At 38.8% G+C, this 15,262-nt stretch overlaps 1 protein-coding gene and 1 pseudogene across 6 annotated transcripts in view; both read right to left on the reverse strand.

The window, feature by feature from the left end:
- The window catches only part of Pde4d (phosphodiesterase 4D), a 1,369,715-nt gene that overhangs the window by 358,079 nt on the left and 996,374 nt on the right, over positions 1 to 15,262 (reverse strand). The gene's annotated exons all lie outside the window — the stretch shown is intronic.
- On the reverse strand, positions 11,831 to 14,479 carry LOC110339580 (annotated as a pseudogene).

Raw genomic sequence — 15,262 nt, forward strand, 5'->3', positions numbered from 1 at the left:
TCAATGCCCATAAGAGGGCACAAACATCAATTCAATAATTTCTCCTGGTTTATAACTTGGGTAAAGAAGGCATCCCAGATCCCTTCTGCCAAGGGTGAGCTAGAGATCAAATTTCTTTTCAACTTTCTGGGCAGTTGCTGATCCTGCAATCTACATTTCCTAGTCAAGGCATCCAAGGAAAGGCTTCTACCCTTTATGTATTGAAACAAACAAACAAAAGGACCTACCCCCAAAAAACCCAAAACATCAACAACAACAACAAAACCCACAAATCTTTATCTAGAGGCCATAGTTTCCTGCTTTGATTTGGTTTGGTTTGGTTTCAGTTTTTGAGGCAAGATTTTGTTTTTTTGTGTAGCCCTGGCTATTTTGAAACCAGCTTTGTATACCATAGAGATCTGCCTGTCTCTGCCTCTCAAGTGCTATGATTAAAGGTGTGTACCACCACCACCTGGCCATACCTTCCTGCTTTTTAACATGAACTGCTACTGAGAAAATTCCACTCAGAAGTCCCACAGATGCCTCATTTACCATTTATAATTTGATTCCTATTTATTCTTTTTCTCTACATTTCCTCTTTCTCCACACTCCCCTCCTTGTGTTTTCCAGTACTACCACCATTCACCAGATGATCTAACCACTGATAATTGGGTCTCAAGTGCTATAGACATGGATATCATTACTACCAACAACAATAATAACAGATGGTTAGCCAGGAAGTGATGGTTCACGTCTTTAATTCCAGCATTTAAAAGGCAGAGGCAAAAAAAAAAACAAAACCCTGTCTTGAAAAGCCAAAAGAAAGAAAGGAAGGAAGGAAGGAAGGAAGGAAGGAAGGAAGAAAGAAAGAAAGAAAGAAAGAAAGAAAGAAAGAAAGAAAGAAAGATGGCTAACACTGACCAACTGCTTCTTAGATTTTAGGGAGTGTTACTGCAATGAAACAATCCAGGTAATTATCATAACCACCTGAGTTCGGGCAACATAGGCATGCTCAATTTTCACAAGGGATTTAGATATGCATCTTGAGTGCAGGTTAGGAGATAAGTAAGAGTTAGATAGCAGTTAATTTGGTGCAGACAGCAGATCAGACTACACATTTTGCCTTGTGTGTACACTTACACTTCTTTTGTCAGGATTATGGCTTCTTGCCTGGCATGTAAATAAGGCATCTGGAGCTGCAGAATGCTTGTGTTCCAAAAACCTACTTACCCCATTCCTTAACTTGCCTCTCAACTACTCTACAGCACTAAAAATGTTAATGACTGAGATACATGGGAAGTAGTATACACCCTATAGTCAGCGTTTGCGATCAAATAGGATTGTCTTCTCAAAAGGGTCCACTGAAATGCAAAATCACATATCTTTTCTCAGGGAGTTAATTGTGTATGGATTTTAATTAGAGGTAACTGACAAATGCTTGCCTTTCTGCTGACAGTTTAAGCTCCATAAATAAAAAGGATCCAACTAGATAACCAGCCACTGGAATGTACATGGGATCCCACTGTGTTTGGATAACTGGATAACTAGTCATTGAAATATACATGGCATCCAACCATGTATGGACAATTAGATAACCAGCCATTGGAATATACATGGGATCCTATTGTGTTTGGAAGTGCATTAAGAACTAAAACTTGCTAATTAGCAAATCTTCTTCTAGGCATGGTCTTCCATCTATAGTCAGGCACTGGAATTTTCTGGTAATCCATTCTGTAAATATAGCATTCAGAACTCACAAAATTCTGTACACAATGGTCACAATCAAGGAGAAATACCAGAAGTTCAGATAAAGAGTTAACAGCCATGGAAGTTGTGTAAGTTATTTCATTGTTTTCTAAACTAGGAAAAAAGATCTAAGTTGCTTTAATTCCCACTGGGCGCACGGGGGGGGGGCAACAAAATATGTGCCAGTGTGAACATCATGTATCTATCAAAATTATGATGTTGGGAAATTACCCTGATATTTTCCCCAAGAAAGCTGAAAACTTTTATCCAAATCAGAATCTTCACAGATTCCGTGAACCACTTCTGGTAAGGAATGTTAACATCTGAGATGTTAATAAGTTCTTGGGAATTCTGGTAATGTGACTTAATTTTTCAGTTACAAAGTATACAGAGACTGAATTGTGTGCCAGTAGTCTAATCTGGATGTGCTACCATGAATGCAAAGCTTAGGCTGAATTAAAGTAGCAACACAGTAGGCTGAAGAATAAGATGCTGTGTTTCAAGCAGGCCCACATGATTCAGACAGCCCAGTTCCCTACCAGCTATTTAAATGTTACATGGAGACCGTTTTGCTTTAGAATGTATGGGAGTAGAAACAAGTGGGCTTAATATACACAACAGGATCTGAGAGCATGATTCCTTTGACAGATGTCCTACACTACTTCCCACACTTCCATACATAAAAGCACAACATTCGCCAAGAGGCAAAATGTTGCCAATGCTCATTTGTTAATGAATTTCCAACAGTAGGAGCCAGTGGAGAGAATTAAAATTCTTTTAAACTTGTTTCCAAATAATCAAATGCCTTGTATCACTATAAAGTCACAAGATGAAAAGTAATCATCCTATAAGATCATTCTTTATTGACAAGCTGTTTGAGCAAAGAAGGGTGTATTGGACAAGCACAATTCTATATATGTTTGCCAGATGGCTTTTAAAAATTTCTTAATTCATTCTTCTACTGCAGTTAGTCAGCAAGCCAGAATTATCTGAACATGTTTTTGTATACATAGTAGTAGATGATGTGATGTCTATTGAAGAATAATATATACTTGTACATAAATAATTCATTTCATGTCCAGTTGAATGCTTCATAGAGAACTCATTCCAGTTGAGGGAAGAAATGTGCTACAACACAGTAAAGTTATTTGAAAGATAATATTGTTAAGCTTGTACTGAACCTATTCTATCAGTTTTTCCATTTATTGTACTTTTAATGACCTTTATTTTTTTCCTGGAGTGGATTACAAAACACCCAGTAGGCAAGACCATAGCATATTTGTCTTTGAATTCTCCATAATGCCTAATGATTGCTAAGCATGTGGTTTTACAGTGTTTAATATGTTTCTATGCACAATGTTGGTGCCCAGTAGATGCTTGTTATAAAAAAAGATGCATATATTTCTTTACTCTTTTGTGGGGCCTGCCACCCAACTCCCAAATAAATCACATATATTGAGGTTTATTATTTTTTTAATGAAGACTCAGCCTCAGCTTGACTTGTTTCTAGTTCCTCCTTCTTCTCTTATTCTTTGATATTTTCCCAGATTTGTCCCTCTATTTATTCTCTCTGCCTGCCAGCCCCACTTATCCTTTCTCCTGCCTAGCTATTGGCTGTTCAACTCTTTACTAGAGCAATCAGGTGTTTTAGACAGGCAAAGTACTACAGCTTCACAGAGCTAAACAAGTGCAACATAAAAGAATGCAACACATCTTTCCATCATTAAACAAATATTCCACAGCATAGACAAATGTGACACATCTTTAGATAATATTCTACCCTACATACCTATAGTTTATCACCAACTTTTTGAAGTAGAGGACAATGCTCTCCAGTTGGCCTGAATAGTACACAGCTGTCATGTTACCTGTTACTAAGTAAATGTCCCTTCTCACTCTCAGAAGCATTGTGTGGATTCTAAATTATCTAGTTATCAACTGACTTGGGAAAGTGCACATTTACACAGTTGCTTTAGCCATGTAGATGAAAGCAGCACACAAATGAACATAGAGTGTTACTCATCAGTTTTTCTTCAAATCCTGATGACTAGAGGAAGCATTATAGACAAGAGAGAAACTCATGATGGAATAATAAATGGATCAAATCTAGAGAAGAAAGATGGATCTTCATGGAGATTACTCAGACAAATACTAACCTGGAACCCCTCGTAAATTTAGACCACACAAAAAGCATCTCCTTGCATTAAAATCCATATAGCCTTGGGGTGTCATTCTTATAAAAAATTCATTCAACACAATTCCTGAGCTGTTTGCAATAAAAAAGAGGTCATGAATGAGGTTGTTGATTTCATGGCCAAGTGAATTTAATTCACAACCCTTCACTGCCATAAAAGGCTTAGATAGCCACAGGGGGAAAAGTGTACCCTTCTAGCATTTGTTTCCATGATACTTAAGCTTTATTCACTTATGCCTCAAACATTTGTCAAGTTCCTACTTTTGGGATTAGGACATCAGAAGTAAACTTAACATACAGGTATTCCTGCTTTCATGAAACTGATTCAAGCAGAGGCAAGGAGATGGGACCATGACTAGGTAAAGCACACCGGACAGAAAGAAAACAAGGAATGGTCATGGGTTTCAGTAATGGAGACCAAAATGTATTCTGCCTTGTTGCCATTAGCCCAAGAACTTCATATTTCTTATGATGACTAACTCAAAAAGAAATACAGAGGATACAGGCATAAAATCAAGTGTGAGAATGTGAAGTGCTTGGAACCATGTTTATTATGTGACAAGTACTACAGCTTCACAGAGCTAAACAAGTGCAACATAAAAGAATAAAAGAGCAAGCAGATGCCTTCAACATGCAGCAGGTCCAACCGTGAAGGAATAAATCTCTTAAACAAAGGGGAAACTTTCAATGACTTAGAAATTACCCATTACTCGGATTTTACAGGTCTCTAAACTGAAACACCTCCTTTAATTAGTGGGAGAGAGCCGGTTTTCTATTTTTCTGGTCATGCTCCAATTTGTTGATCAACTATTTCCCTGTTAGTTTCTAAATAATCTAATATGAGTAACTGAGATATAGTAAACCCACAGATTTCCTGTAAAATTTGAAGAATGATTCCCAAATCCAGGTAGGAAAAGATATAAAGGCAACTATAGAAAATGTAAATTAAGACTAAGTCAGTCCTGATTAGCATAAGATTCCATTATCTACCTTAATTATTTAGTGACAGAAGCTGTTCTAAACTTTTAAACAGCTTTTGAAAATTTAAACATGTTTCCTTATTCTCATCAGACCAATGGTAACTTTTTAATTCATTGGCAGTCACTGCGAGAATTTTTTATAGCTAAACTGTCTACCAAGTGTTTGCCTGGAACTGTCAAACGCTGTATTAAGGAGTTTTCACACAATAGATCTCCCCAGTTGGAGGTTTGGTGAAGTGCTGCCCTCTCCCAAGGTGTGAAAGCTCCTCAAAAAGAACTCAGCATCAAGGCCTGGCACAGCAACCAACTGCTGTGTGGAACATTAGGCCCACCTTCATGCAGATCTAAATACTGAAAACTTATTTTACCTTAAGAGTGCTATTCCTTGATCCTAGACCTTAGAGTCCTACAGTTGTCTACACAGAGATTTTGTTCTACATTCTGGACCACATAGTCTAATACTTGAAACTCTTTTATTTGAAATTCTGATTTTAATCACTCAGAATAATACACACACACAAATAAATAAATAGATAAATAAATAAATAAACAAACAAATAAATAAATACAGGGCCTTGTTAGCCCAAGGTAGCTTAAAATTCACTTTCTTTGTAACCAATGATGACCTGGAAGTTTAGCCTCTGTGTCTGGGATAACTGGCATATACCATCACATCTGGCTTATGCAGATTTCCAGAGGTGTCACCACCCTGGAAACATGTTTCTGGAATGCCTCTTCCCACCTGTTGGCTTCTCCTAAAACACGGTGTCACAACTAAATCTAATACCCTGAATATGATATGAGTCTTCCAGGGCAGAAAGACAAGAATCAGCCTCAGTTCCCTGGTCATGGAGAATGTGGCTTATGGCAGTGTCAACACATTCTTAATTCAGATTAATTATGAACTTGAAGCTTGGCTATTTTCATTTGCAAATATTGGGTATTGCTTGTGACTTTGCTGGATATTTCACTGTCCCTTCCTGGTCCACATTGCTGTATTTACCTGGTTGGACTAGTGATCTACCCTTTAGAAAAGTCATCTACTCAAAATTTCTCATTTAAATTGTTCAACCAGTTACATACATATCTACCTGGATTTTTCAAACAACCGATAAAGTCATCATTATTTGTTTATACAACAAGTGGCTCTAAAATACCTCACCTAAATAAAGGCACTAATTTTTACAATATGTTCCTGGTTTATCAGAGAAGTGATATTTTGAATGAGGTTTTGTATATCAGGCAATGAGACTGGCAACAGGGGACTTTAGGAGTAGCTTTATGAGAAAAGGAGAAATAATGTTTGTTTGATTTTTTTTCTTTTTCTTATTTTTTAGAATCAGTTTAGCTGAGACTAAGGCAGTGATATAATAGATGGAGAAAACACAAACTGGGGGCTGGAAACCTTAATTTTTTCTTTTCCTTCTTTTCTTTTTCTTTTTTCCTGCTAGGACTGGTGAACAAGCCTGGAATTTGGAAGGCAGAGACAGGAAGATGACAAGTTCAAGGTCTTCTTGGGTAACGGAGTATCTTTTGCCAAGGCTGTGCAACTCAGTAAAATCCTATCTCAAAATAAAAAGCAAAAATAAAATATGGCTTGAACTATAGCTTGGTAAGGGGATATATTTCAGTGGTAGAATGCTTGACTACCATTCCTTAGGCCCTAGACTCAACCCCTGAGTGTCTCCCTAAATATATGTGCATAGTTTACCAACATCAAGTGTATATTGTTCAGCTTAATATAAAAGAAAGGACAAATTACAACATCTAGGTCTTTGAGTTCCTTCTGTTACAGACTCCTTGAGTAATCAAGAGCCCAATCCAGGGGGAAGAGTGACTGACATTCAGAGAAAATTCAAAGGAGAATGCAATGTGTCTGAGAAGAACGCTAAGATAAATTGCATACTTTGCCTGGAGATGAGAAGACACAGTGATTTAATGACCTGTTCTGGAGACTTTTTACAAAGATTAATGATGTCTACTGACCTCTATCATCTCTCAGGAAGATTTTCTTAGAACTGCAGTTAAAATAAAAGAAGCAAATGGGACACATGTCACAGCCCAAGAACATTAAGGGGAAAGGCAAACACGAACAGTCATAGGAACTAACTGGAAGAAACCTTCACAATATCCTCAACAGTCACCTTATGGGCCCCTCCTGCTAAAGAGCTTCTCACAGGAACAGGCCAGGTTAAGGACAGTGGACCCACACAAGTGAATTACACATGATTAGAGCCTGTCATGAGGCCACTAGTTTGCAATATTGAAAATCAATCCATTTAATCATGATTTTCTCTTACTAAACCCCACTTAAACACAAAAGGAGAATGAAATGGTTGTTAGTCTCACAAAGCATACAATATCTTTGAGGAGGGAAAAGTGGCTTTAATATATAAACACACTTTCAGTCAATGTAGAATGGCATGTAGATTGTGACTCAGACACAGTGTTGCAAGAATTCAGAGAACAACAGCACTCCCCCTGAAGTAATCTAATTCCATTTACACAGACATTCTCACCTTCCATCATTCCAGGCACAAAACAGAATCTCTAAGATGAAATTGATGACATGGCTTCTGGAATACGAATGACAATTTAATCATTTCTCACAGAACTGATACAAAGATGTCTGGACAGCTCGTATATGATATCATCCTCACAGTTTATGGTGCACACTTTACTTAATTTTCTTTTATTTCTCTAAAATAAATGGCAGAATTCCTGAACTGTGTGTTTCACTTAGTGAAAAACATGTCCTCTGTTGTTCTCCTTTCAAATATAGGACAATCAATGGTGTAATTGCATGGAAAAGAGGCGAGGTCATCTGAATTACCAATGCCATTCCGGTCACGAAAAGCAGAGTCCTATATCTGGAATTTGTTTAACATGATGATTTTTCTAACACAGACAATATTAAACCTCAAGAGAACAGATGGTGCAATCATATTTTAAATCACTCAATGAAGTATGCTTTCTAAACCACAAATGTGAATTAGCAGAGTAGATACATTGAACGTTTGACCTTTGCTTATAGTTTGTCACTATACATTCTAAAGCAATAATCCTTCTCAAATAGGAAATGTCAATTTTTTCTCCTGATTTTTTGCATGTAACTATAGAGAACTCAAGCAATGGCAGGGAAAAAAATCACCCGGCTAAGTTTGTATAGTAAAAGAAATACACAACAACAAAGGAAAATAGATAAATTTCCTTGAGTGGTACAGCAAGGAAATGCCTTTTCATTGATAAGCAATTGAGGCTAAAGTATTGGCACCATGAAGCAAAATGGCTAAACCCACTCTCTACTGCCTTTGTGGAGTGATGCCTTCTTCATATGGAACATTTGATATTGCAAGTGCCATAGTGCTTGGAAGCTCATAATAGATAAGAGAGACTGTCTCTTTTTATTGATGTGTAATATTTGTTTATATAATATAATTGTTGTGGGATATTTAATCACACTGAGTAGAGATCTCTGTTTTGCCTAACCTGCTTAAGGCCCTTTCAGATTGGTTTAATAAAGAGTTGGATGGCCAATAGTAATGCAGGACTCCAGAGTACAGTATCTCTCTCTCATAAGACCATGATTTTGTAAAATACAGTTCTGTCTATTAGCATTGATGTATAATATTTGTTTATACAATATAATTGTTAGGCAGGACTTCCAGGGAGAGAGAAGAACTTGGAGAAAAATCAGAGAGGCAAATATGGAAGAAGTGGGACATTCATTATGTTGGAGAGGTAACGAGTCACATGGCAGAAGGAAGATTAATATAAACAGCTTAATTTAAGTTTTAAGAGTTAGTTGGGATCCTTAGTCATTAGAGAAATGCAAATCAAAACAACTCTGAGATGTTATCTTACTCCTGTCAGAAAGGATAAAATCAAAAACACCAATGACAGTTTATGCTGGAGAGATTGTGGAGAAAGGGGAACACTCTTTTACTGTTGGTAGGAATGCAGACTTATACAGCCACTTTGGAAATCAGTATGGAGACTCCTCAGGAAAATAGAAATCAGTCTACCACAAGACCCAGCAATTCCACTCTTAGGCATATACCCAAAAGATGCCCATTCATTCAACAAGGATGTGTGTTCCACTATGTTCATAGCAGCATTATATGTAATAGCTAGATCCTGGAAGCAACCTAGATGCCCTACAACTGAAGAGTGGATAGAGAAAATGTGGTACATTTACACAATGGAATCTTGAAATTTGCAGGCAAATGGATGGCACTAGAAGAAACCATCTTGAGGTACCCCAGTCACAAAAAGACAAACATGGTAGGTACTCACTCATATATGGATTTTAGACATGGATCAGGGGAGTGTCAGCCTACAATCCTAGTGCCAGTGAGTCTGGGAAATAAGGAGGTTCCCAAGAGATATGTATGATACCCAAGAGAAGTGGAATGAGGCAAGATCTCCTGAGAAGATTGCAAACATTGGGAGAGGGGAGAGGGAACCAGGAAAAAGAGAGGGGGATAAGAGGAGGGGGGAAGAAGGCATGGGGGAGCAGGAAGGCTGAGTCGAGGTAAGAATAGAGGAGACAGGATGAGAGATACCATAATAGATGGAGTCATTATAGGTTTGATAAGAGAGCTGACAACTAGTGAAATTTCCAGAGATCTACAAGGAAAACACCAATTGGCAAACTAAGCAATAGCAGAGAGACTACATTAATAACTACTCCTTGATGATAAGGTTGATGACTACCTTATATGCCATCCTAGAACCTCCATCCAGTGACTGATGGAAGCAGAGACACGTACCCACAGCTAAACACTGAACTGAACTCCTGGAACAGAAGTGATAAGCAAAAGTGTCAAGACCCTGGTGGTGAAACCCACAAAGACAGCTGACCGGACAAGGGGGAGCTCTTGAACCCCAGACTGATGGCTGAGAGGCCAACAGGGGACTGATCCAAACTCCATGAATGTAGTGTCAGCAAGGAGGCCTCATAAATCTCTGGAGCCTTGGGTAGATCAGTGTTTACCATGGCATACAGATGAACTTTGGGAGTCCATTCCACATGGAGGGATGCTCTCTCAGCCTGGACACATGGGAAGGGCCTAGGTCCTGCCCTGGATGAAATGACAGACTCTGGAGATCCCCCCAAGGAGGGCCTTACCCTCCCTGGAGAATAATGTGGGGATTGGGTGGGGGGTTAAGAGGAGTTGGTGGAAGGAAAAGGGAGGAGGGGTGGGAGAGGGAGCTGGGACTGACATGTGAAGCATGTATGCATGTGTCTAAGGCATAATTTATTTTAATAAAAATTAAAAAAGAGTTATTTGGAGAATAACTAAATAAACCCTAAGCTAAGGTCATGCTTTCATATTTAATAAGAAGTCTCCACGTCATTATTCAGGAGCTGGTGGTCCAAAGAAAGACCACCTACAATAATGAGATAAATAAGAGAGCCCTTTGGGAAGTTTTGATATATTTTCATCAGCATACATTAGCTATCCATATTAATGGGGTTGAATGTGACATTTCAACACATATGTACAGTATGAAGTAAACAAATCCTGTCTATTAGCTGCACAGTCACATCCTGGATGTTGATCTTTGGCAGTCTCCATTAGCATTAGAAGTTTATCCCTGTTGCTATGCCAAAAACAAAACAAAAAAACAGATCTAAGTGCTTTTTAAGAATAAAAGAGAGCCGGGCGGTAGTGGCGCACACCTTTAATCCCAGCACTCTGGAGGCAGAGGCAGGCAGATCTCTGTGAGTTTGAGGCCGGGCTGGACCGACAGCCTCCAAAACAATATAGAGAAACCCTGTCTCATAAAAACAAAAACAAAAACAAAAAAAACAAAAAAAAGGATAAAAGAGGTTTATTAGTTTTGGAGACTCAGTGGCATCTTTCCAGCTTCAACAGGCAACCTCTGCATGATGTCATCACAATGACATAAATATGCAACAAGGAGAATCATAATATGAGACTAGAAGCCAAAGAGCAAAGAGGAACAGAACTGTATTTTATAAAATCATGGTCTTATGAGAGAGAGATCACTGTACTCTGGAGTCCTCCATTGATTCTTTGGAGGGAAGCACCCCAATGATGAATCAATGTTTTCTGACACACACCTCTAAAAGGATATACTGTTGCTGACAGTGCCAACTTATGCATCTCAACACGCCTAGCTGTCAATCAGCTGGAAGTGTTGCTTATCACAGAAGGCAAAGTGTGGTGGATGGAAGGCACACAGACAAACTGGTTCCCGTCACTTACAGACTACCCTGCACTTCTTTCTGCACAGATGTTCACATACACGCAACACATTCCTATTTCTTCTGATACGGTATTTAACAAACGTAGAAAGTGTCACATAAATGCTGGTATTTAGTTTCTTTTGAACACTCATAAAGTCTAAGACAAGGAATTTTCTAGGAGCATAAGAGCAGGGAGAGTGCAGGGTTAGACCTCACCTTACCTTTCTCTCTTTTTTCTGAGTGCACATAAAATGTGACTAGCTGGCATCCTGCTTTGGTACCAAGCTTTCCCAGCCTCTTGTCATGGCTTCTCTGACAGGGGATAAACGCTATCCCCCTGGTATTTTCTGGCAAAATAAACCCTTTACTCTCTAAGTTGCTCTCCATTATAGTATTTTATCACAACAGCAGAGAAGAAACTAACACACTAGATACAAGGGAATCCCCAGGGTTGACTCAAAGATAGCTCCAGTAACTAAAAGCCTGACCTAGTACATTTTGACAATTTGGATTTTTTTAATATAACAGGGGCATTTGTTTAATAGGAAACTTTCAATGAAGATAAGTAATAAAAATTTTAATTTTACCACTGTACTACATGCATGTTATCATATAAAATATAAACCTTGCATGAAATATTATATAGACAATAATATAACCTATAGGCAATTTTACTTATATTCATTTAAGTAAAATACCTATGAGATAGTATGATGGTTTTTCAAAACCTATACACCGCGTTACAAATTCAAACTAGGATTTCCCAAATGGTTTATTTCAATGGATAAACAGGTCCTGTTTGTTAAATGAAAATGAGTGATGCTAGGATCAAAGTCATGCGGCACGTTTTGGGGGACTATTTCTAGGATGCATAAGAAGATGGCCTCTTGATTGTTACTTTCCATGTTGACCCTAACTGGCATTAGCTAACTGGATAATCTGCGTTAGCATGCATTTATTGCCAAAGAACTTTTGGCAGCCTTGGAGAACCAGCTCTACCTTCAGCAGATGGAGACATGCCATCAAGAAATTAAAGCAACACATGTAATAAGAGTTCTGAAAGGAAGCCCAAAAAGGGGATTTCCTGAAACATCATTGTGACAGCAGCATCTCTGGAAGTCACTGTTCGTGTGATGCTGCCAGGTCTAAGATTTACAGCAGTGTGAAAGTCCTGGCATGCGTTAGTGCCCCGCCCCCATTTCACTCTCTCTCCTCTGTTTCTCTCTTCCCCCTTCTCCCACTTCTCTTCTGCCCTGTGCATTTGAAAAGAAAAATAGTAAATACTTTTAACTGGTGAAGTTAGATATCAATACTCTACTCAGACTCTCTGGTGAAGGAGATTTTAATTAATTAATTTAATAAATAAGTATATACCCAACAAAATGTCAAATTAGAAACAGAACTAGTTGTTGGATCACAAATTCCTTTAGGGACTTGGAATCATCTGTGCCAATGCAATAGAGATCTGGTTTATGTTGGTGGGTGTGGCTAGATAAGAGGCAAACACCAGACTGTGAGGTGTCAAGTAATATGGCTAGAATTGGTGTCAATATACCAAATGTATTTAATTAATTAAAAGTGAATAGCCCCAGTTCTCTGTTTCTATGAGATGAGTGCTGGACTTGAATGTCTATGGATTATCATATTCAAGACAGAAAAATCCTTTCTTCAGTCCACTGTAAGATTCCAACTGAATCTACTGAGTTTGCCTATGGGTTTGTCTACCCAAAGTTTTCCATCTTACAGCCTCCAAATCATTCCTTAAGATGCCATAGTGACTTCTACTCCCTCTTATGGCATTGCCTAAACTAGAAGAAGAAATAGACACAGGAGGGACAAAACCAGCTGTCTCCACTTATCTACTAACTCATGGACAACCAATAAATGTTCATTAGGCTGTCTCTTCTGTGCTAACATCATAGATGGGTTCTGCGTTTCTCCTGTCTTCTAAAACCCGACATTGAGTGACAGAGACAAATAAGCTAAGGACAGCACACTGTGTAAAACACTAGTGGGAAGATGTGTAAGATGGAAAGCTTATCTAGGAAAATAAGATTAACAGTAATAGAAGAACGAGGAAATAAATCATGGCTAGTATTGGTGTCAGTACACTTAACATACTGAATCAATAAAAAATCTATATCAGAAAATAACAAAGAATGTCTTATTTTTGAACTACTCAATGACTTCCTGGACTCATTCCTATACAAAATCTGTCCAGGCTTCCTGCGCATAATCTCAATTCTGTCCATGTGACCCAGCATGCAATTGAAAAGTAGTTGCAATATTTATGAGCAGAAAATTTAAAAGTTACTGTGTAGTCCCAGTACCACCACCCTATATATCATCAATTCTTCAGTATCACAAGATGGGTTATTCCTTCCTTCCTTCCATCCTTCCTTCCTTCCGTCCTTCCTTCCTTCCTTCCTTCCTTCCTTTCTTTCTTTCTTTCTTTCTTTCTTTCTTTCTTTCTTTCTTTCTTTCTTTCTTTCTTTCTTTCTTCCTATCTTTCTTCTTGGATCCAGAATGCAATGTGAATCATGTATGGGTGTGTTGTATAGAGAAATCAAACTATGACTGTAGCCACTGAAGAATCAGAACCACTTGTTAGCAGACTCCAAACAGACTGAAACCATGATTCCTTGTTGTCAGGGTGGAGCTTGAGAAGTCAATATATTGTCTTCACTTATAGCAAGCTGCCTGAGGGACTTGAGTCAGAAAATATGAAGGCACTGTTTTTGCTATTTTGTTTTTTGTTGTTGTTATTGTTTGTTTGTTTAGTTTTGTTTTGTCTCTTTATCTCTCTGAGGAAATTTTATTGGTCTTTTGGATAGTGTTGACTTGCCAGGAAGGACAAGCCTGTCAAATTTCTGTTGGAATCCACATGTGGCCTCATCTCTGCAGATTCTGGCTTTGGTCCAAATGCAGCAAGTCCTGTGCTTCTGGTCTGTGATGCTGAAACCTTGTCTGCTCAGCACCACACAGAAATGCAGGGCATAGATCCCAATGCTCAGGCCAGATGTGATGCCCAGATAAAAGTGTTCTCAAATCCCCAAAACAACGTCTGCAGTATCTAAGAAGTTATATTTCTGTAACTCATATTCCCGCATCTTCAGACCTTATTCCAGGATTTCTTCTGCCTTGGCTCCATATACTGTGCAGAGAACAGAAACCTTTTTTTTTTTCATTTTTCCTGATGCAAAGACACATGGTACTGGATCTAGCTTTGAAAATTATAGGTGCCCGGCCTGTGAGCTGTTCCGATACCTTGGCTGCCCAGACCAGTCTGTCTCCACTCTCTGGGACACATACGTTGAGGCAGGACTTGAGGATGCAAGAAGCTACTGCCTGGGCTTTTCCTTTTCAACATGACCCTATACCACGATGGAGAACAGGATGGCATCAGAAGGCATTTGATAAATAAGAAGGCATCCCCTCTGGCTTTTTCAAGGTTTAGACAATCAGCTTTAAGAAGAATCTCTGACTGTTGACCAAGGCAGGTTTTCTGTGCCATGCCCCAGTACTCCCTAATAAGAGTGAGGAGAGCTTTTGTTTGTTTTCCCATTTCCTTTCTCCAATGACTAGACTTTCCTGTGCTCTAGCCTTTGATCTTGTGACTGTCTCTCCAGCACTGGTAAATAGTGCTAAAGGAGTGCAGGTTGGACTGGCCATGAAGCTCCTGCATTTTCACTACATCGGGCATCATTACCATTGTATCAGCAACACTTTAAAATTCCCAGCACGTGCAATGTCATCTGCAATTCAAAGAGCAATCTTTCCAGTGCTGAGCCTGAATGGTGTTGCCTTTGGATCAACACAGACAACACGGAAGGAGGCAGTAGTTTGCAAATGCCAACAACAAAAACCTTTTCCCAGGGTGCACGTGGTGGAAATGTCCATCTTTTCCCTCTATATGCTTCTGTGGACCCAAAACATTCAGATTCAGAGGTTCTTCTTTACCAATAGGAAAGAGTACACATTGGAAAACATTGCTGGTAATGTACCGAGACACCAAGATGCTGATATTAGATGTAGTTCATGCTCAAACAAAGCAGCTAATGTGCCTTCACTCAGGGAACTCCACTGGCACCAACATTCACCTAGTTTACCTGGGATAGACTGGCTGAGCAATGCTGTTTGACTTTT

Source organism: Mesocricetus auratus, unplaced genomic scaffold (assembly GCF_017639785.1).
Source record: "Mesocricetus auratus isolate SY011 unplaced genomic scaffold, BCM_Maur_2.0 Super-Scaffold_100020, whole genome shotgun sequence".
Lineage (NCBI taxonomy): Eukaryota > Metazoa > Chordata > Mammalia > Rodentia > Cricetidae > Mesocricetus > Mesocricetus auratus.